General features: G+C 36.1%; 20 non-coding genes across 20 annotated transcripts; all 20 read left to right on the plus strand.

Annotated features, from left to right (window-relative positions):
* The first annotated feature begins 1,126 nt into the window (after nt 1–1,126).
* On the plus strand, nt 1,127–1,199 carry TRNAR-ACG (transfer RNA arginine (anticodon ACG)). The gene has a single exon. It is a non-coding gene; the product is annotated as a tRNA-Arg (tRNA).
* Nucleotides 1,200–1,704: 505 nt separating this feature from the next.
* TRNAR-ACG (transfer RNA arginine (anticodon ACG)) lies at nt 1,705–1,777 on the plus strand. Its single transcript has one exon. It is a non-coding gene; the product is annotated as a tRNA-Arg (tRNA).
* Nucleotides 1,778–2,863: 1,086 nt separating this feature from the next.
* On the plus strand, nt 2,864–2,936 carry TRNAR-ACG (transfer RNA arginine (anticodon ACG)). The gene has a single exon. It is a non-coding gene; the product is annotated as a tRNA-Arg (tRNA).
* A 501-nt stretch (nt 2,937–3,437) lies between these two features.
* Nucleotides 3,438–3,510, plus strand: TRNAR-ACG (transfer RNA arginine (anticodon ACG)). Its single transcript has one exon. It is a non-coding gene; the product is annotated as a tRNA-Arg (tRNA).
* A 505-nt stretch (nt 3,511–4,015) lies between these two features.
* On the plus strand, nt 4,016–4,088 carry TRNAR-ACG (transfer RNA arginine (anticodon ACG)). The gene has a single exon. It is a non-coding gene; the product is annotated as a tRNA-Arg (tRNA).
* Nucleotides 4,089–5,175: 1,087 nt separating this feature from the next.
* TRNAR-ACG (transfer RNA arginine (anticodon ACG)) lies at nt 5,176–5,248 on the plus strand. Its single transcript has one exon. It is a non-coding gene; the product is annotated as a tRNA-Arg (tRNA).
* A 501-nt stretch (nt 5,249–5,749) lies between these two features.
* On the plus strand, nt 5,750–5,822 carry TRNAH-AUG (transfer RNA histidin (anticodon AUG)). The gene has a single exon. It is a non-coding gene; the product is annotated as a tRNA-His (tRNA).
* An 8-nt stretch (nt 5,823–5,830) lies between these two features.
* Nucleotides 5,831–5,902, plus strand: TRNAH-GUG (transfer RNA histidin (anticodon GUG)). Its single transcript has one exon. It is a non-coding gene; the product is annotated as a tRNA-His (tRNA).
* Nucleotides 5,903–8,058: 2,156 nt separating this feature from the next.
* Nucleotides 8,059–8,131, plus strand: TRNAH-AUG (transfer RNA histidin (anticodon AUG)). The gene has a single exon. It is a non-coding gene; the product is annotated as a tRNA-His (tRNA).
* Nucleotides 8,132–9,210: 1,079 nt separating this feature from the next.
* On the plus strand, nt 9,211–9,283 carry TRNAH-AUG (transfer RNA histidin (anticodon AUG)). Its single transcript has one exon. It is a non-coding gene; the product is annotated as a tRNA-His (tRNA).
* A 2,240-nt stretch (nt 9,284–11,523) lies between these two features.
* TRNAR-ACG (transfer RNA arginine (anticodon ACG)) lies at nt 11,524–11,596 on the plus strand. The gene has a single exon. It is a non-coding gene; the product is annotated as a tRNA-Arg (tRNA).
* Nucleotides 11,597–12,097: 501 nt separating this feature from the next.
* On the plus strand, nt 12,098–12,170 carry TRNAH-AUG (transfer RNA histidin (anticodon AUG)). Its single transcript has one exon. It is a non-coding gene; the product is annotated as a tRNA-His (tRNA).
* An 8-nt stretch (nt 12,171–12,178) lies between these two features.
* Nucleotides 12,179–12,250, plus strand: TRNAH-GUG (transfer RNA histidin (anticodon GUG)). The gene has a single exon. It is a non-coding gene; the product is annotated as a tRNA-His (tRNA).
* Nucleotides 12,251–14,406: 2,156 nt separating this feature from the next.
* Nucleotides 14,407–14,479, plus strand: TRNAH-AUG (transfer RNA histidin (anticodon AUG)). Its single transcript has one exon. It is a non-coding gene; the product is annotated as a tRNA-His (tRNA).
* Nucleotides 14,480–14,984: 505 nt separating this feature from the next.
* On the plus strand, nt 14,985–15,057 carry TRNAR-ACG (transfer RNA arginine (anticodon ACG)). The gene has a single exon. It is a non-coding gene; the product is annotated as a tRNA-Arg (tRNA).
* Nucleotides 15,058–16,141: 1,084 nt separating this feature from the next.
* TRNAR-ACG (transfer RNA arginine (anticodon ACG)) lies at nt 16,142–16,214 on the plus strand. The gene has a single exon. It is a non-coding gene; the product is annotated as a tRNA-Arg (tRNA).
* A 505-nt stretch (nt 16,215–16,719) lies between these two features.
* Nucleotides 16,720–16,792, plus strand: TRNAR-ACG (transfer RNA arginine (anticodon ACG)). The gene has a single exon. It is a non-coding gene; the product is annotated as a tRNA-Arg (tRNA).
* Nucleotides 16,793–17,293: 501 nt separating this feature from the next.
* On the plus strand, nt 17,294–17,366 carry TRNAH-AUG (transfer RNA histidin (anticodon AUG)). The gene has a single exon. It is a non-coding gene; the product is annotated as a tRNA-His (tRNA).
* Nucleotides 17,367–17,374: 8 nt separating this feature from the next.
* Nucleotides 17,375–17,446, plus strand: TRNAH-GUG (transfer RNA histidin (anticodon GUG)). Its single transcript has one exon. It is a non-coding gene; the product is annotated as a tRNA-His (tRNA).
* A 1,003-nt stretch (nt 17,447–18,449) lies between these two features.
* On the plus strand, nt 18,450–18,522 carry TRNAH-AUG (transfer RNA histidin (anticodon AUG)). Its single transcript has one exon. It is a non-coding gene; the product is annotated as a tRNA-His (tRNA).
* The last annotated feature ends 322 nt before the right edge of the window (nt 18,523–18,844 follow it).

The following is an 18,844-nucleotide window of genomic DNA, read 5'->3' on the forward strand; positions in this document are numbered from 1 at the left end:
ACAGATCATAAGTTTGTAGGTTCGACTCCTACCTGGCTCGCTTAAATTGCCGTGATTGTATAGTAGTTAGTACTCTGCGTTGTGGCTGCAGCAACCCCATTTCGAAAACGGGTCACAGCATTTAGATTTTGTTTCACAATCATCCATTTTTTCACAATACTGAATCTTAAGAAAATTTCAGAAAGTAAGCAGATTCTTTGAAGGTGCTTGCACTATTTGTGTTTAATGCTTATTATAAAGCTATCTTAACATGCTTTGAATAATTTAATTGTGCATTATTGTACTAAAGGACTGGGAATTTGACATCAATTCTGGAATTCAGGAAAGAAGAATGTTTGGGCTCTGTCTGAGTAAGTTCATCACATTTTTTAAAGATCTTTTAGCAGTCACAAGGATTATTTTACCTAAAACGATTTTGGGAAACAATCCCTGCAGATAGTGTACAGTCAATTTCCAAAATGTGATTCTGTATATACTTCAATAACCATAAAACTCTGAAAAAAGGCTCAAAAACAGGAAAGACACTTCAATTACTACTAAACACGTGGGCCAGAGGCGCAATGGATAACGTGTCTGACTACGGATCAGAAGATTGTAGGTTCGACTCCTACCTGACTCGTTTAAATTGCCGTGATTGTATAGTAGTTAGTACTCTGCGTTGTGGCTGCAGCAACCCCATTTTGAAAACGGGTCACAGCATTTTGATTTTGTTTCACAATCATCCATTTTTTCACAATACTGAATCTTAAGAAAATTTCAGAAAGTAAGCAGATTCTTTGAAGGTGCTTGCACTATTTGTGTTTAATACTTATTATAAAGCTATCTTAACATGCTTTGAATAATTTAATTGTGAATTATTGTACTATAGTACTGGGAATTTGACATAAATTCTAGAATTCAGGAAAGAAGAATGTTTGGGCTTCCTTCTGAGTAAGTTCATCACATTTTTTAAATATCTTTTAGCAGTCACAATTATTATTTTACCTATAACGTTTTTGGGAAACAATCCCTGCAGACTGTCTACAGTCAATTTCCAAAATGTGATTCTGTATATACTTCAATAACCATAAAACTCTGAAAATAGGCTCAAAAACAGGAAAGACACTTCAATTACTACGAAACACGTGGGCCAGTGGCGCAATGGATAACGTGTCTGACTACGGATCAGAAGATTGTAGGTTCGACTCCTACCTGGCTCGCTTATATTGCCATGATCGCATAGTGGTTAGTACTCTGTGTTGTGGCCGCAGCAACCCTGGTTCGAAAACGGGTCACAGCATTTTGATTTTGTTTTACAATCATCCATTTATTCACAATACTGAATCTTAAGAAAATTTCAGAAAGTAAGCAGATTCTTTGAAGGTGCTTGCACTATTTGTGTTTAATGCTTATTATAAAGCTATCTTAACATGCTTTGAATAATTTAATTGTGAATTATTGTACTAAAGGACTGGGAATTTGACATAAATTCTGGAATTCAGGAAAGAAGAATGTTTGGGCTCTGTCTGAGTAAGTTCATCACATTTTTTAAAGATCTTTTAGCAGTCACAAGGATTATTTTACCTAAAACGTTTTTGGGAAACAATCCCTGCAGATAGTGTACAGTCAATTTCCAAAATGTGATTCTGTATATACTTCAATAACCATAAAACTCCAAAACTGGCTCAAAAACAGGAAAGACACTTCAATTACTACAGGGCACCTGGGCCAGTGGCGCAATGGATAACGTGTCTGACTACGGATCATAAGTTTGTAGGTTCGACTCCTACCTGGCTCACTTAAATTGATGTGATAGTATAGTGGTTAGTACTCTGCGTTGTGGCCGCAGCAACCCCGGTTCGAAAACGGGTCACAGCATTTTGATTTTGTTTCACAATCATCCATTTTTTCACAATACTGAATCTTAAGAAAATTTCAGAAAGTAAGCAGATTCTTTGAAGGTGCTTGCACTATTTGTGTTTAATGCTTATTATAAAGCTATCTTAACATGCTTTGAATAATTTAATTGTGAATTATTGTACTAAAGGACTGGGAATTTGACATAAATTCTGGAATTCAGGAAAGAAGAATGTTTGGGCTCTGTCTGAGTAAGTTCATCACATTTTTTAAAGATCTTTTAGCAGTCACAAGGATTATTTTACCTAAAACGATTTTGGGAAACAATCCCTGCAGATAGTGTACAGTCAATTTCCAAAATGTGATTCTGTATATACTTCAATAACCATAAAACTCTGAAAAAAGGCTCAAAAACAGGAAAGACACTTCAATTACTACAGGGCACCTGGGTCAGTGGCGCAATGGATAACGAGTCTGACTATGGATCTGTAGATTGTAGGTTCGACTCCTACCTGGCTCGCTTAAATTGCCGTGATCGTATAGTTGTTAGTACTCTGTGTTGTGGCCGCAGCAACCCCGGTTCGAATCCGGGTTACGGCATTTTGATTTTGTTTCTCAATCATCCATTTTTTCACAATACTGAATCTTAAGAAAATTTCAGAAAGTAAGCAGATTCTTTGAAGGTGCTTGCACTATTTGTGTTTAATGCTTATTATAAAGCTATCTTAACATGCTTTGAATAATTTAATTGTGAATTATTGTACTAAAGTACTGGGAAATTGACATAAATTCTAGAATTCAGGAAAGAAGAATGTTTGGGCTTCCTTCTGAGTAAGTTCATCACATTTTTTAAATATCTTTTAGCAGTCACAATTATTATTTTACCTAAAACGTTTTTGGGAAACAATCCCTGCAGATAGTCTACAGTCAATTTCCAAAATGTGATTCTGTATATACTTCAATAACCATAAAACTCTGAAAATATGCTCAAAAACAGGAAAGACACTTCAATTACTACAAAACATGTGGGCCAGTGGCGCAATGGATAACGTGTCTGACTACGGATCAGAAGATTGTAGGTTCGACTCCTACCTGGCTCGCTTAAATTGCCATGATTGTATAGTAGTTAGTACTCTGCGTTGTGGCTGCAGCAACCCCATTTCAAAAACGGGTCACAGCATTTTGATTTTGTTTCACAATCATTCATTTTTTCACAATACTGAATCTTAAGAAAATTTCAGAAAGTAAGCAGATTCTTTGAAGGTGCTTGCACTATTTGTGTTTAATGCTTATTATAAAGCTATCTTAACATGCTTTGAATAATTTAATTGTGAATTATTGTACTAAAGGACTGGGAATTTGACATAAATTCTGGAATTCAGGAAAGAAGAATGTTTGGGCTCTTTCTGAGTTCATTACATTTTTGAAAGATCTTTTAGCAGTCACAAGGATTATTGTACCTAAAACGTTTTTGGGAATCAATCCCTGCAGATAGTGTACAGTCAATTTCCAAAATGTGATTCTGTATATACTTCAATAACCATAAAACTTTAAAACAGGCTCAAAAACAGGAAAGACACTTCAATTACTACAGGGCACCTGGGCCAGTGGCGCAATGGATAACGTGTCTGACTACGGATCAGAAGATTGTAGGTTCGACTCCTACCTGGCTCGCTTATATTGCCATGATCGCATAGTGGTTAGTACTCTGCGTTGTGGCTGCAGCAACCCTGGTTCGAAAACGGGTCACAGCATTTTGATTTTGTTTTACAATCATCCATTTTTTCACAATACTGAATCTTAAGAAAATTTCAGAAAGTAAGCAGATTCTTTGAAGGTGCTTGCACTATTTGTGTTTAATGCTTATTATAAAGCTATCTTAACATGCTTTGAATAATTTAATTGTGAATTATTGTACTAAAGGACTGGGAATTTGACATAAATTCTGGAATTCAGGAAAGAAGAATGTTTGGGCTCTGTCTGAGTAAGTTCATCACATTTTTTAAAGATCTTTTAGCAGTCACTAGGATTATTTTACCTAAAACGTTTTTGGGAAACAATCCCTGCAGATAGTGTACAGTCAATTTCCAAAATGTGATTCTGTATATACTTCAATAACCATAAAACTCCAAAACTGGCTCAAAAACAGGAAAGACACTTCAATTACTACAGGGCACCTGGGCCAGTGGCGCAATGGATAACGTGTCTGACTACGGATCATAAGTTTGTAGGTTCGACTCCTACCTGGCTCACTTAAATTGATGTGATCGTATAGTGGTTAGTACTCTGCGTTGTGGCCGCAGCAACCCCGGTTCGATAACGGGTCACAGCATTTTGATTTTGTTTCACAATCATCCATTTTTTCACAATACTGAATCTTAAGAAAATTTCAGAAAGTAAGCAGATTCTTTGAAGGTGCTTGCACTATTTGTGTTTAATGCTTATTATAAAGCTATCTTAACAATGCTTTGAATAATTTAATTGTGAATTATTGTACTAAAGGACTGGGAATTTGACATAAATTCTGGAATTCAGGAAAGAAGAATGTTTGGGCTCTGTCTGAGTAAGTTCATCACATTTTTTAAAGATCTTTTAGCAGTCACAAGGATTATTTTACCTAAAACGATTTTGGGAAACAATCCCTGCAGATAGTGTACAGTCAATTTCCAAAATGTGATTCTGTATATACTTCAATAACCATAAAACTCTGAAAAAAGGCTCAAAAACAGGAAAGACACTTCAATTACTACAGGGCACCTGGGTCAGTGGCGCAATGGATAACGAGTCTGACTATGGATCTGTAGATTGTAGGTTCGACTCCTACCTGGCTCGCTTAAATTGCCGTGATCGTATAGTTGTTAGTACTCTGTGTTGTGGCCGCAGCAACCCCGGTTCGAATCCGGGTTACGGCATTTTGATTTTGTTTCTCAATCATCCATTTTTTCACAATACTGAATCTTAAGAAAATTTCAGAAAGTAAGCAGATTCTTTGAAGGTGCTTGCACTATTTGTGTTTAATGCTTATTATAAAGCTATCTTAACATGCTTTGAATAATTTAATTGTGAATTATTGTACTAAAGTACTGGGAAATTGACATAAATTCTAGAATTCAGGAAAGAAGAATATTTGGGCTTCCTTCTGAGTAAGTTCATCACATTTTTTAAATATCTTTTAGCAGTCACAATTATTATTTTACCTAAAACGTTTTTGGGAAACAATCCCTGCAGATAGTCTACAGTCAATTTCCAAAATGTGATTCTGTATATACTTCAATAACCATAAAACTCTGAAAATATGCTCAAAAACAGGAAAGACACTTCAATTACTACAAAACATGTGGGCCAGTGGCGCAATGGATAACGTGTCTGACTACGGATCAGAAGATTGTAGGTTCGACTCCTACCTGGCTCGCTTAAATTGACATGATTGTATAGTAGTTAGTACTCTGCGTTGTGGCTGCAGCAACCCCATTTCGAAAACGGGTCACAGCATTTTGATTTTGTTTCACAATCATCCATTTTTTCACAATACTGAATCTTAAGAAAATTTCAGAAAGTAAGCAGATTCTTTGAAGGTGCTTGCACTATTTGTGTTTAATGCTTATTATAAAGCTATCTTAACATGCTTTGAATAATTTAATTGTGAATTATTGTACTAAAGGACTGGGAATTTGACATAAATTCTGGAATTCAGGAAAGAAGAATGTTTGGGCTCTGTCTGAGTTCATTACATTTTTGAAAGATCTTTTAGCAGTCACAAGGATTATTGTACCTAAAACGTTTTTGGGAATCAATCCCTGCAGATAGTGTACAGTCAATTTCCAAAATGTGATTCTGTATATACTTCAATAACCATAAAACTTTAAAACAGGCTCAAAAACAGGAAAGACACTTCAATTACTACAGGGCACCTGGGCCAGTGGCGCAATGGATAACGTGTCTGACTATGGATCATAAGTTTGTAGGTTCGACTCCTACCTGGCTCGCTTAAATTGCCATGATCGTATAGTGGTTAGTACTCTGCGTTGTGGCCGCAGCAACCCCGGTTCGAATCCGGGTCACGGCATTTGGATTTTGTTTCTCAATCATCCATTTTTTCACAATACTGAATCTTAAGAAAATTTCAGAAAGTAAGCAGATTCTTTGAAGGTGCTTGCACTATTTGTGTTTAATGCTTATTATAAAGCTATCTTAACATGCTTTGAATAATTTAATTGTGAATTATTGTACTAAAGGACTGGGAATTTGACATAAATTCTGGAATTCAGGAAAGAAGAATGTTTGGGCTCTGTCTGAGTAAGTTCATCACATTTTTTAAAGATCTTTTAGCAGTCACAAGGATTATTTTACCTAAAACGTTTTTGGGAAGCAATCCCTGCAGATAGTGTACAGTCAATTTCCAAAATGTGATTCTGTATATACTTCAATAACAATAAAACTCCAAAACTGGCTCAAAAACAGGAAAGACACTTCAATTACTACAGGGCACCTGGGCCAGTGGCGCAATGGATAACGTGTCTGACTACGGATCATAAGTTTGTAGGTTCGACTCCTACCTGGCTCGCTTAAATTGCCGTGATTGTATAGTAGTTAGTACTCTGCGTTGTGGCTGCAGCAACCCCATTTCAAAAACGGGTCACAGCATTTAGATTTTGTTTCACAATCATCCATTTTTTCACAATACTGAATCTTAAGAAAATTTCAGAAAGTAAGCAGATTCTTTGAAGGTGCTTGCACTATTTGTGTTTAATGCTTATTATAAAGCTATCTTAACATGCTTTGAATAATTTAATTGTGAATTATTGTACTAAAGGACTGGGAATTTGACATAAATTCTGGAACTCAGGAAAGAAGAATGTTTGGGCTCTGTCTGAGTAAGTTCATCACATTTTTTAAAGATCTTTTAGCAGTCACAAGGATTATTTTACCTAAAACGTTTTTGGGAAACAATCCCTGCAGATAGTCTACAGTCAATTTCCAAAATGTGATTCTGTATAAACTTCAATAACCATAAAACTCCAAAACTGGCTCAAAAACAGGAAAGACACTTCAATTACTACAGGGCACCAGGGCCAGTGGCGCAATGGATAACGTGTATGACTATGGATCATAAGTTTGTAGGTTCGCCTCCTACCTGGCTCGCTTAAATTGCCGTGATTGTATAGTAGTTAGTACTCTGCGTTGTGGCTGCAGCAACCCCATTTCGAAAACGGATCACAGCATTTTGATTTTGTTTCACAATCATCCATTTTTTCACAATACTGAATCTTAAGAAAATTTCAGAAAGTATGCAGATTCTTTGAAGTTGCTTGCTCTATTTGTGTTTAATGCTTATTATAAAGCTATCTTAACATGCTTTGAATAATTTAATTGTGAATTATTGTACTAAAGGACTGGGAATTTGACATAAATTCTGGAATTCAGGAAAGAAGAATGTTTGGGCTCTGTCTGAGTAAGTTCATCACATTTTTTAAAGATCTTTTAGCAGTCACAAGGATTATTTTACCTAAAACGATTTTGGGAAACAATCCCTGCAGATAGTGTACAGTCAATTTCCAAAATGTGATTCTGTATATACTTCAATAACCATAAAACTCTGAAAAAAGGCTCAAAAACAGGAAAGACAATTCAATTACTACAAAACACGTGGGCCAGAGGCGCAATGGATAACGCGTCTGACTACGGATTAGAAGATTGTAGGTTCGACTCCTACCTGGCTCGCTTAAATTGCCATGATTGTATAGTAGTTAGTACTCTGCGTTGTGGCTGCAGCAACCCCATTTCGAAAACGGGTCACAGCATTTTGATTTTGTTTCACAATCATCCATTTTTTCACAATACTGAATCTTAAGAAAATTTCAGAAAGTAAGCAGATTCTTTGAAGGTGCTTGCACTATTTGTGTTTAATGCTTATTATAAAGCTATCTTAACATGCTTTGAATAATTTAATTGTGAATTATTGTACTAAAGGACTGGGAATTTGACATAAATTCTGGAATTCAGGAAAGAAGAATGTTTGGGCTCTGTCTGAGTTCATTACATTTTTGAAAGATCTTTTAGCAGTCACAAGGATTATTGTACCTAAAACGTTTTTGGGAATCAATCCCTGCAGATAGTGTACAGTCAATTTCCAAAATGTGATTCTGTATATACTTCAATAACCATAAAACTTTAAAACAGGCTCAAAAACAGGAAAGACACTTCAATTACTACAGGGCACCTGGGCCAGTGGCGCAATGGATAACGTGTCTGACTATGGATCATAAGTTTGTAGGTTCGACTCCTACCTGGCTCGCTTAAATTGCTATAATCGTATAGTGGTTTGTACTCTGCGTTATGGCCGCAGCAACCCCAGTTCGAATCCGGGTCACGGCATTTGGATTTTGTTTCACAATCATCCATTTTTTCACAATACTGAATCTTAAGAAAATTTCAGAAAGTAAGCAGATTCTTTGAAGGTGCTTGCACTATTTGTGTTTAATGCTTATTATAAAGCTATCTTAACATGCTTTGAATAATTTAATTGTGAATTATTGTACTAAAGGACTGGGAATTTGACATAAATTCTGGAATTCAGGAAAGAAGAATGTTTGGGCTCTGTCTGAGTAAGTTCATCACATTTTTTAAAGATCTTTTAGCAGTCACAAGGATTATTTTACCTAAAACGTTTTTGGGAAACAATCCCTGCAGATAGTGTACAGTCAATTTCCAAAATGTGATTCTGTATATACTTCAATAACCATAAAACTCCAAAACTGGCTCAAAAACAGGAAAGACACTTCAATTACTACAGGGCACCTGGGCCAGTGGCGCAATGGATAACGTGTCTGACTACGGATCATAAGTTTGTAGGTTCGACTCCTACCTGGCTCGCTTAAATTGCCGTGATTCTATAGTAGTTAGTACTCTGCGTTGTGGCTGCAGCAACCCCATTTCGAAAACGGGTCACAGCATTTTGATTTTGTTTCACAATCATCCATTTTTTCACAATACTGAATCTTAAGAAAATTTCAGAAAGTAAGCAGATTCTTTGAAGGTGCTTGCACTATTTGTGTTTAATGCTTATTATAAAGCTATCTTAACATGCTTTGAATAATTTAATTGTGAATTATTGTACTAAAGGACTGGGAATTTGACATAAATTCTGGAATTCAGGAAAGAAGAATGTTTGGGCTCTGTCTGAGTTCATTACATTTTTGAAAGATCTTTTAGCAGTCACAAGGATTATTGTACCTAAAACGTTTTTGGGAATCAATCCCTGCAGATAGTGTACAGTCAATTTCCAAAATGTGATTCTGTATATACTTCAATAACCATAAAACTTTAAAACAGGCTCAAAAACAGGAAAGACACTTCAATTACTACAGGGCACCTGGGCCAGTGGCGCAATGGATAACGTGTCTGACTATGGATCATAAGTTTGTAGGTTCGACTCCTACCTGGCTCGCTTAAATTGCTATAATCGTATAGTGGTTTGTACTCTGCGTTATGGCCGCAGCAACCCCAGTTCGAATCCGGGTCACGGCATTTGGATTTTGTTTCACAATCATCCATTTTTTCACAATACTGAATCTTAAGAAAATTTCAGAAAGTAAGCAGATTCTTTGAAGGTGCTTGCACTATTTGTGTTTAATGCTTATTATAAAGCTATCTTAACATGCTTTGAATAATTTAATTGTGAATTATTGTACTAAAGGACTGGGAATTTGACATAAATTCTGGAATTCAGGAAAGAAGAATGTTTGGGCTCTGTCTGAGTAAGTTCATCACATTTTTTAAAGATCTTTTAGCAGTCACAAGGATTATTTTACCTAAAACGTTTTTGGGAAACAATCCCTGCAGATAGTGTACAGTCAATTTCCAAAATGTGATTCTGTATATACTTCAATAACCATAAAACTCCAAAACTGGCTCAAAAACAGGAAAGACACTTCAATAACTACAGGGCACCTGGGCCAGTGGCGCAATGGATAACGTGTCTGACTACGGATCATAAGTTTGTAGGTTCGACTCCTACCTGGCTCGCTTAAATTGCCGTGATTCTATGGTAGTTAGTACTCTGCGTTGTGGCTGCAGCAACCCAATTTCAAAAACGGGTCACAGCATTTTGATTTTGTTTCACAATCATCCATTTTTTCACAATACTGAATCTTAAAAAAATTTCAGAAAGTATGCAGATTCTTTGAAGGTGCTTGCACTATTTGTGTTTAATGCTTATTATAAAGCTATCTTAACATGCTTTGAATAATTTAATTGTGAATTATTGTACTAAAGGACTGGGAATTTGACATAAATTCTGGAATTCAGGAAAGAAGAATGTTTGGGCTCTGTCTGAGTAAGTTCATCACATTTTTTAAAGATCTTTTAGCAGTCACAAGGATTATTTTACCTAAAACGATTTTGGGAAACAATCCCTGCAGATAGTGTACAGTCAATTTCCAAAATGTGATTCTGTATATACTTCAATAACCATAAAACTCTTAAAAAAGGCTCAAAAACAGGAAAGACACTTCAATTACTACAAAACACGTGGGCCAGAGGCGCAATGGATAACGCGTCTGACTACGGATCAGAAGATTGTAGGTTCGACTCCTACCTGGCTCGCTTAAATTGCCGTGATTGTATAGTAGTTAGTACTCTGCGTTGTGGCTGCAGCAACCCCATTTCGAAAACGGGTCACAGCATTTTGATTTTGTTTCACAATCATCCATTTTTTCACAATACTGAATCTTAAGAAAATTTCAGAAAGTAAGCAGATTCTTTGAAGGTGCTTGCACTATTTGTGTTTAATGCTTATTATAAAGCTATCTTAACATGCTTTGAATAATTTAATTGTGAATTATTGTACTAAAGGACTGGGAATTTGACATAAATTCTGGAATTCAGGAAAGAAGAATGTTTGGGCTCTGTCTGAGTAAGTTCATCACATTTTTTAAAGATCTTTTAGCAGTCACAAGGATTATTTTACCTAAAACGTTTTTGGGAAGCAATCCCTGCAGATAGTGTACAGTCAATTTCCAAAATGTGATTCTGTATATACTTCAATAACAATAAAACTCCAAAACTGGCTCAAAAACAGGAAAGACACTTCAATTACTACAGGGCACCTGGGCCAGTGGCGCAATGGATAACGTGTCTGACTACGGATCATAAGTTTGTAGGTTCGACTCCTACCTGGCTCGCTTAAATTGCCGTGATTGTATAGTAGTTAGTACTCTGCGTTGTGGCTGCAGCAACCCCATTTCAAAAACGGGTCACAGCATTTAGATTTTGTTTCACAATCATCCATTTTTTCACAATACTGAATCTTAAGAAAATTTCAGAAAGTAAGCAGATTCTTTGAAGGTGCTTGCACTATTTGTGTTTAATGCTTATTATAAAGCTATCTTAACATGCTTTGAATAATTTAATTGTGAATTATTGTACTAAAGGACTGGGAATTTGACATAAATTCTGGAATTCAGGAAAGAAGAATGTTTGGGCTCTGTCTGAGTAAGTTCATCACATTTTTTAAAGATCTTTTAGCAGTCACAAGGATTATTTTACCTAAAACGTTTTTGGGAAGCAATCCCTGCAGATAGTGTACAGTCAATTTCCAAAATGTGATTCTGTATATACTTCAATAACAATAAAACTCCAAAACTGGCTCAAAAACAGGAAAGACACTTCAATTACTACAGGGCACCTGGGCCAGTGGCGCAATGGATAACGTGTCTGACTACGGATCAGAAGATTGTAGGTTCGACTCCTACCTGGCTCGCTTAAATTGCCATGATTGTATAGTAGTTAGTACTCTGCGTTGTGGCTGCAGCAACCCCATTTCGAAAACGGGTCACAGCATTTTGATTTTGTTTCACAATCATCCATTTTTTCACAATACTGAATCTTAAGAAAATTTCAGAAAGTAAGCAGATTCTTTGAAGGTGCTTGCACTATTTGTGTTTAATGCTTATTATAAAGCTATCTTAACATGCTTTGAATAATTTAATTGTGAATTATTGTACTAAAGGACTGGGAATTTGACATAAATTCTGGAATTCAGGAAAGAAGAATGTTTGGGCTCTGTCTGAGTTCATTACATTTTTGAAAGATCTTTTAGCAGTCACAAGGATTATTGTACCTAAAACGTTTTTGGGAATCAATCCCTGCAGATAGTGTACAGTCAATTTCCAAAATGTGATTCTGTATATACTTCAATAACCATAAAACTTTAAAACAGGCTCAAAAACAGGAAAGACACTTCAATTACTACAGGGCACCTGGGCCAGTGGCGCAATGGATAACGTGTCTGACTATGGATCATAAGTTTGTAGGTTCGACTCCTACCTGGCTCGCTTAAATTGCCATGATCGTATAGTGGTTAGTACTCTGCGTTGTGGCCGCAGCAACCCCGGTTCGAATCCGGGTCACGGCATTTGGATTTTGTTTCTCAATCATCCATTTTTTCACAATACTGAATCTTAAGAAAATTTCAGAAAGTAAGCAGATTCTTTGAAGGTGCTTGCACTATTTGTGTTTAATGCTTATTATAAAGCTATCTTAACATGCTTTGAATAATTTAATTGTGAATTATTGTACTAAAGGACTGGGAATTTGACATAAATTCTGGAATTCAGGAAAGAAGAATGTTTGGGCTCTGTCTGAGTAAGTTCATCACATTTTTTAAAGATCTTTTAGCAGTCACAAGGATTATTTTACCTAAAACGTTTTTGGGAAGCAATCCCTGCAGATAGTGTACAGTCAATTTCCAAAATGTGATTCTGTATATACTTCAATAACAATAAAACTCCAAAACTGGCTCAAAAACAGGAAAGACACTTCAATTACTACAGGGCACCTGGGCCAGTGGCGCAATGGATAACGTGTCTGACTACGGATCATAAGTTTGTAGGTTCGACTCCTACCTGGCTCGCTTAAATTGCCGTGATTGTATAGTAGTTAGTACTCTGCGTTGTGGCTGCAGCAACCCCATTTCAAAAACGGGTCACAGCATTTAGATTTTGTTTCACAATCATCCATTTTTTCACAATACTGAATCTTAAGAAAATTTCAGAAAGTAAGCAGATTCTTTGAAGGTGCTTGCACTATTTGTGTTTAATGCTTATTATAAAGCTATCTTAACATGCTTTGAATAATTTAATTGTGAATTATTGTACTAAAGGACTGGGAATTTGACATAAATTCTGGAACTCAGGAAAGAAGAATGTTTGGGCTCTGTCTGAGTAAGTTCATCACATTTTTTAAAGATCTTTTAGCAGTCACAAGGATTATTTTACCTAAAACGTTTTTGGGAAACAATCCCTGCAGATAGTCTACAGTCAATTTCCAAAATGTGATTCTGTATAAACTTCAATAACCATAAAACTCCAAAACTGGCTCAAAAACAGGAAAGACACTTCAATTACTACAGGGCACCAGGGCCAGTGGCGCAATGGATAACGTGTATGACTATGGATCATAAGTTTGTAGGTTCGCCTCCTACCTGGCTCGCTTAAATTGCCGTGATTGTATAGTAGTTAGTACTCTGCGTTGTGGCTGCAGCAACCCCATTTCGAAAACGGATCACAGCATTTTGATTTTGTTTCACAATCATCCATTTTTTCACAATACTGAATCTTAAGAAAATTTCAGAAAGTATGCAGATTCTTTGAAGTTGCTTGCTCTATTTGTGTTTAATGCTTATTATAAAGCTATCTTAACATGCTTTGAATAATTTAATTGTGAATTATTGTACTAAAGGACTGGGAATTTGACATAAATTCTGGAATTCAGGAAAGAAGAATGTTTGGGCTCTGTCTGAGTAAGTTCATCACATTTTTTAAAGATCTTTTAGCAGTCACAAGGATTATTTTACCTAAAACGATTTTGGGAAACAATCCCTGCAGATAGTGTACAGTCAATTTCCAAAATGTGATTCTGTATATACTTCAATAACCATAAAACTCTGAAAAAAGGCTCAAAAACAGGAAAGACAATTCAATTACTACAAAACACGTGGGCCAGAGGCGCAATGGATAACGCGTCTGACTACGGATTAGAAGATTGTAGGTTCGACTCCTACCTGGCTCGCTTAAATTGCCATGATTGTATAGTAGTTAGTACTCTGCGTTGTGGCTGCAGCAACCCCATTTCGAAAACGGGTCACAGCATTTTGATTTTGTTTCACAATCATCCATTTTTTCACAATACTGAATCTTAAGAAAATTTCAGAAAGTAAGCAGATTCTTTGAAGGTGCTTGCACTATTTGTGTTTAATGCTTATTATAAAGCTATCTTAACATGCTTTGAATAATTTAATTGTGAATTATTGTACTAAAGGACTGGGAATTTGACATAAATTCTGGAATTCAGGAAAGAAGAATGTTTGGGCTCTGTCTGAGTTCATTACATTTTTGAAAGATCTTTTAGCAGTCACAAGGATTATTGTACCTAAAACGTTTTTGGGAATCAATCCCTGCAGATAGTGTACAGTCAATTTCCAAAATGTGATTCTGTATATACTTCAATAACCATAAAACTTTAAAACAGGCTCAAAAACAGGAAAGACACTTCAATTACTACAGGGCACCTGGGCCAGTGGCGCAATGGATAACGTGTCTGACTATGGATCATAAGTTTGTAGGTTCGACTCCTACCTGGCTCGCTTAAATTGCTATAATCGTATAGTGGTTTGTACTCTGCGTTATGGCCGCAGCAACCCCAGTTCGAATCCGGGTCACGGCATTTGGATTTTGTTTCACAATCATCCATTTTTTCACAATACTGAATCTTAAGAAAATTTCAGAAAGTAAGCAGATTCTTTGAAGGTGCTTGCACTATTTGTGTTTAATGCTTATTATAAAGCTATCTTAACATGCTTTGAATAATTTAATTGTGAATTATTGTACTAAAGGACTGGGAATTTGACATAAATTCTGGAATTCAGGAAAGAAGAATGTTTGGGCTCTGTCTGAGTAAGTTCATCACATTTTTTAAAGATCTTTTAGCAGTCACAAGGATTATTTTACCTAAAACGTTTTTGGGAAACAATCCCTGCAGATAGTGTACAGTCAATTTCCAAAATGTGATTCTGTATATACTTCAATAACCATAAAACTCCAAAACTGGCTCAAAAACAGGAAAGACACTTCAATAACTACAGGGCACCTGGGCCAGTGGCGCAATGGATAACGTGTCTGACTACGGATCATAAGTTTGTAGGTTCGACTCCTACCTGGCTCGCTTAAATTGCCGTGATTCTATGGTAGTTAGTACTCTGCGTTGTGGCTGCAGCAACCCAATTTCAAAAACGGGTCACAGCATTTTGATTTTGTTTCACAATCATCCATTTTTTCACAATACTGAATCTTAAAAAAATTTCAGAAAGTATGCAGATTCTTTGAAGGTGCTTGCACTATTTGTGTTTAATGCTTATTATAAAGCTATCTTAACATGCTTTGAATAATTTAATTGTGAATTATTGTACTAAAGGACTGGGAATTTGACATAAATTCTGGAATTCAGGAAAGAAGAATGTTTGGGCTCTGTCTGAGTAAGTTCATCACATTTTTTAAAGATCTTTTAGCAGTCACAAGGATTATTTTACCTAAAACGATTTTGGGAAACAATCCCTGCAGATAGTGTACAGTCAATTTCCAAAATGTGATTCTGTATATACTTCAATAACCATAAAACTCTTAAAAAAGGCTCAAAAACAGGAAAGACACTTCAATTACTACAAAACACGTGGGCCAGAGGCGCAATGGATAACGCGTCTGACTACGGATCAGAAGATTGTAGGTTCGACTCCTACCTGGCTCGCTTAAATTGCCGTGATTGTATAGTAGTTAGTACTCTGCGTTGTGGCTGCAGCAACCCCATTTCGAAAACGGGTCACAGCATTTTGATTTTGTTTCACAATCATCCATTTTTTCACAATACTGAATCTTAAGAAAATTTCAGAAAGTAAGCAGATTCTTTGAAGGTGCTTGCACTATTTGTGTTTAATGCTTATTATAAAGCTATCTTAACATGCTTTGAATAATTTAATTGTGAATTATTGTACTAAAGGACTGGGAATTTGACATAAATTCTGGAATTCAGGAAAGAAGAATGTTTGGGCTCTGTCTGAGTAAGTTCATCACATTTTTTAAAGATCTTTTAGCAGTCACAAGGATTATTTTACCTAAAACGTTTTTGGGAAGCAATCCCTGCAGATAGTGTACAGTCAATTTCCAAAATGTGATTCTGTATATACTTCAATAACAATAAAACTCCAAAACTGGCTCAAAAACAGGAAAGACACTTCAATTACTACAGGGCACCTGGGCCAGTGGCGCAATGGATAACGTGTCTGACTACGGATCATAAGTTTGTAGGTTCGACTCCTACCTGGCTCGCTTAAATTGCCGTGATTGTATAGTAGTTAGTACTCTGCGTTGTGGCTGCAGCAACCCCATTTCAAAAACGGGTCACAGCATTTAGATTTTGTTTCACAATCATCCATTTTTTCACAATACTGAATCTTAAGAAAATTTCAGAAAGTAAGCAGATTCTTTGAAGGTGCTTGCACTATTTGTGTTTAATGCTTATTATAAAGCTATCTTAACATGCTTTGAATAATTTAATTGTGAATTATTGTACTAAAGGACTGGGAATTTGACATAAATTCTGGAATTCAGGAAAGAAGAATGTTTGGGCTCTGTCTGAGTAAGTTCATCACATTTTTTAAAGATCTTTTAGCAGTCACAAGGATTATTTTACCTAAAACGTTTTTGGGAAGCAATCCCTGCAGATAGTGTACAGTCAATTTCCAAAATGTGATTCTGTATATACTTCAATAACAATAAAACTCCAAAACTGGCTCAAAAACAGGAAAGACACTTCAATTACTACAGGGCACCTGGGCCAGTGGCGCAATGGATAACGTGTCTGACTACGGATCAGAAGATTGTAGGTTCGACTCCTACCTGGCTCGCTTAAATTGCCATGATTGTATAGTAGTTAGTACTCTGCGTTGTGGCTGCAGCAACCCCATTTCGAAAACGGGTCACAGCATTTTGATTTTGTTTCACAATCATCCATTTTTTCACAATACTGAATCTTAAGAAAATTTCAGAAAGTAAGCAGATTCTTTGAAGGTGCTTGCACTATTTGTGTTTAATGCTTATTATAAAGCTATCTTAACATGCTTTGAATAATTTAATTGTGAATTATTGTACTAAAGGACTGGGAATTTGACATAAATTCTGGAATTCAGGAAAGAAGAATGTTTGGGCTCTGTCTGAGTTCATTACATTTTTGAAAGATCTTTTAGCAGTCACAAGGATTATTGTACCTAAAACGTTTTTGGGAATCAATCCCTGCAGATAGTGTACAGTCAATTTCCAAAATGTGATTCTGTATATACTTCAATAACCATAAAACTTTAAAACAGGCTCAAAAACAGGAAAGACACTTCAATTACTACAGGGCACCTGGGCCAGTGGCGCAATGGATAACGTGTCTGACTATGGATCATAAGTTTGTAGGTTCGACTCCTACCTGGCTCGCTTAAATTGCCATGATCGTATAGTGGTTAGTACTCTGCGTTGTGGCCGCAGCAACCCCGGTTCGAATCCGGGTCACGGCATTTGGATTTTGTTTCTCAATCATCCATTTTTTCACAATACTGAATCTTAAGAAAATTTCAGAAAGTAAGCAGATTCTTTGAAGGTGCTTGCACTATTTGTGTTTAATGCTTATTATAAAGCTATCTTAACATGCTTTGAATAATTTAATTGTGAATTATTGTACTAAAGGACTGGGAATTTGACATAAATTCTGGAATTCAGGAAAGAAGAATGTTTGGGCTCTGTCTGAGTAAGTTCATCACATTTTTTAAAGATCTTTTAGCAGTCACAAGGATTATTTTACCTAAAACGTTTTTGGGAAGCAATCCCTGCAGATAGTGTACAGTCAATTTCCAAAATGTGATTCTGTATATACTTCAATAACAATAAAACTCCAAAACTGGCTCAAAAACAGGAAAGACACTTCAATTACTACAGGGCACCTGGGCCAGTGGCGCAATGGATAACGTGTCTGACTACGGATCATAAGTTTGAAGGTTCGACTCCTACCTGGCTCGCTTAAATTGCCGTGATTGTATAGTAGTTAGTACTCTGCGTTGTGGCTGCAGCAACCCCATTTCAAAAACGGGTCACAGCATTTAGATTTTGTTTCACAATCATCCATTTTTTCACAATACTGAATCTTAAGAAAATTTCAGAAAGTAAGCAGATTCTTTGAAGGTGCTTGCACTATTTGTGTTTAATGCTTATTATAAAGCTATCTTAACATGCTTTGAATAATTTAATTGTGAATTATTGTACTAAAGGACTGGGAATTTGACATAAATTCTGGAACTCAGGAAAGAAGAATGTTTGGGCTCTGTCTGAGTAAGTTCATCACATTTTTTAAAGATCTTTTAGCAGTCACAAGGATTATTTTACCTAAAACGTTTTTGGGAAACAATCCCTGCAGATAGTCTACAGTCAATTTCCAAAATGTGATTCTGTATAAACTTCAATAACCATAAAACTCCAAAACTGGCTCAAAAACAGGAAAGACACTTCAATTACTACAGGGCACCAGGGCCAGTGGCGCAATGGATAACGTGTCTGACTATGGATCATAAGTTTGTAGGTTCGACTCCTACCTGGCTCGCTTAAATTGCCGTGATTGTATAGTAGTTAGTACTCTGCGTTGTGGCTGCAGCAACCCCATTTCGAAAACGGATCACAGCATTTTGATTTTGTTTCACAATCATCCATTTTTTCACAATACTGAATCTTAAGAAAATTTCAGAAAGTATGCAGATTCTTTGAAGTTGCTTGCTCTATTTGTGTTTAATGCTTATTATAAAGCTATCTTAACATGCTTTGAATAATTTAATTGTGAATTATTGTACTAAAGGACTGGGAATTTGACATAAATTCTGGAATTCAGGAAAGAAGAATGTTTGGGCTCTGTCTGAGTAAGTTCATCA

The sequence above is a fragment of the Taudactylus pleione genome, unplaced genomic scaffold (assembly GCF_031769625.1).
Source record: "Taudactylus pleione unplaced genomic scaffold, aTauple2 ptg000551l, whole genome shotgun sequence".
In the NCBI taxonomy this organism is placed as follows: domain Eukaryota; kingdom Metazoa; phylum Chordata; class Amphibia; order Anura; family Myobatrachidae; genus Taudactylus; species Taudactylus pleione.